We start from the raw sequence: 3182 nt of genomic DNA on the forward strand, positions 1-3182 counted from the left end.
TATGTAGGGTCTCAAGATAGTCGCTCCGGTCGCTCCAAGCGATGTCCTGTCCGTAGGCGAGTACACGCCGCGCATCTCTTCGCTGTATGGCTTAATACAGATGTAGCATCAATCTCCAGTTCAGGATCTGCGCAGCTCTGGCGTGGTCGAATGTGTAGTTGCGTACGGTCATCACGAACGACTCGACGGTGAACCTAGCTTCCCTTCGTTGGCTTCCACGTCGCGTCCCATCACAGAGTGATGCCAAAATTGCGGCTCGCCAACAGTGTCAAGTCTGCTGCTTGGTTACATGCGCCCAATGCCACATTCATCTCATGTCATTGCGCACAATAAAGTAACCGGCCAAAATGCCTGTGCATCGAATCACAACACTGAACACATAACCTGCAATTGAGAGACAACACCGGGCTTGCGTTAATAATTACGGTGTATCTTGGTACTATGAAATAGCGCGACAGCTAAAAATCGCAATTTGATCAACAGAAATACTAGAATAATACGATTGACTGATCATCACGCCAGCGGTTCTTCATATCTCTTTGTAACAGCATATAAGAACACACTGACACACATAAAGATATATAAAACTTTTTCCCCTTTTGCAGGATTATGTTTATTTTTTATTTTACTTTTTTATAAAGCTGGAAAAATAAACGATACACGTCATTGTATTTTTATATTTATAGTATTCTCTCTATATATAGATAAATAAATATGAATATATAATTATCGTGGTACTGCATAATCACAAACTGGTATATCAAGAGGTGTAACATGCACTCAAATAAATCAGATAATTAAGGTGCAGCAAAAGCAAAAGTTTTTTTATTCTTTTAATTCTGTCTATAGCTGTGTAATTTAGGACTAGCATAATTATTGATTGAGGTTGTGACAAGAAGCCGCTGTTTCAGTGAATGATTTAGTATATCTTTGATGATTTACTGTAATAGAGAGGATCGAGTACGTGTCGATGAAGGTCGACAGAGATTGCAGCGTTACACTAATATACACTACGATGTTATCAGGAGTAAATAATAGATCTATTATTCACTCTTGATGTTATCAACTAGAGTGCATTAAGCATGATTCGACATTTTATGAACCCAGGGTAAACCGAACATAACAAGGAAAAAGTTCCATAAGCATGAGTAAGCATTACTATTGTAGCAGGCATGTAGTACTGGAGGGCCCTATATAATCGAGGATTGCAGCAAACACTACTTGCCGGATGATGTATCTTAAATTGCTGCTACGGATGGTTTATATGCAGAACTTATATATATGTACCGACTGGTTCTCCACTAGGTAACACTGCCGTGAAAGCTCCGCTGCCTTCTCCAAACTTCAGCATCAACCTAAGCGCCTTAAGCTCGAAGTCTTCCTGTAGGAACTCTTGCCACCATTTCGTCACATACGGCAGATCAGATTCGGTAGCAGCTCTGACCTTAATATGCAGTAGAGTGGAACCGGTACTGCAAATGAAATGTGCGCGGGTGCAGGTCTAGATATACATCGTCACGTACATGTATGTGTAGTATTATACAAAGTCTAATGTCATAGTGACCTTATTACCTTCGCCAAGGTTATGTTTTCGCCCCTGTTAGTTTGTTTGTTGGTTTGTTTGTCTGTTGGTTTGTTTGTCTGTCAACAGGATATCTCAAAAAGTTACAGACGGATTTTGATGGAATTTTTTGGATGGGTTGGTCTTGGGCCAAAAACCAATCGATTTGATTTTGGTCGTGATCCAGAGCCGATCCAGACCTCTGGATCTTCATTGAATTTTTTTGAAGGATTTCTCCATGCATTGATGGTAGGTTTATGCGGTTTACTCTCTTGCGATTAGCCCGTAACTTTATGTCTACTGTATTCGCCTGGTGTGCCTAAAGGTTTATGATGTGTCAGACTCGACTACAAACTAGATAAACACATTTTTTTACAAAAATCATCAAACTCTACATTCGGTGTACCAGCAAGATGGGGGACTGTTACGGTGTGGCAGAGGTTTGCTATCTCTGATTGCTCTTGTTCTAGTTTTGCTTTGCTACGATTAAGCTGTAAAACAAACTGAGCAAATCACCATTTCACATCGTATTCACGTTTATTTTTAAGAATTTTTATGTAATCTTAGTTACACCACGCTATAAGACCAGTAAATGTCAAATTAAAAATGTAAGGTTTTAGTGTTATCGCGGCCATTCTTTTCCATATATATGAACTTCATCAATGTCTAATCCATACAAGACGCCATAGTTTGGACTGGAGCACAGGTTGCATACTGCTGTGCGTGTATAGGTGACTGACTGTGAAGTCATAACGTTAATCTTACGGCTTATGCACGCTTAGCTGAGAATTATCAAGATATAAGTCATTCACCACTCTCGATGACTGCGACCAAAGGTATTACATATTTTATGCTTGTGTAAGTGCGATACGCGGAGGAGCAAACATGTTCCTAACATCATCATTACGATTTTCAACGGGATACGATTTCAAGGAGTCCCTAGATATTGAAGAAGGTCCAAATTAAGAACAGACGCGACCTTTTCCAGTTCGGTACAGCTTTAACCTCATGTTTCGTGTAATTTGCTTTGTAAACACAGCTCACGTGGGCGAGCCCCAAGCGCGCTCGTACCAATTCTGTGCTAGCTGTATTTGTCGCTCGTGTACTGAGCCGATGCTCAGATCCATCGGTAGGGCCATTAACACCCGCCTCCATCAGCTGCCTCCTGACCTGCTCCGCGTGTCACCTATGAGAGTGGGAAGATGCTATAAGTTAGTTGCCTGACCATGTTGACGGCAATAACAGAAACCCGTGACCTCTTGCCCTTAGCACCGTTGTCACAAACGTCAGCTTCTTATAGGCCTGTATGTAGGTCGCAGATAGTCTCCGCGGTCGTGCCCAGCGGGACCTGGTCGTAGTCGATACAGCTCCAGCATCTTTCCTCGCTGTATGGCCCACCATATGGTATAGCATCATCTTCGGCAGCTCAGGATCTGCGAGCTTGGTGTGCATCGATGGTTACTGTCGTACGTCAGTCATGAATCGTCTCGACGGTAAAGCCTACTTGCTGTTGGCTTCCAACGTCGCTCCCACACAGAGGTTGCTCCCAATTGCGATATGGGGTGGCAGGGGGTGGGACGAAGGGGGCTGCCAACGTGTTGCATGCGTCTGCCGCTGGTTA

The sequence above is a fragment of the Priapulus caudatus genome, unplaced genomic scaffold (genome assembly GCF_000485595.1).
Source record: "Priapulus caudatus unplaced genomic scaffold, Priapulus_caudatus-5.0.1 Scaffold1095, whole genome shotgun sequence".
NCBI classification, from domain to species: domain Eukaryota; kingdom Metazoa; phylum Priapulida; class Priapulimorpha; order Priapulimorphida; family Priapulidae; genus Priapulus; species Priapulus caudatus.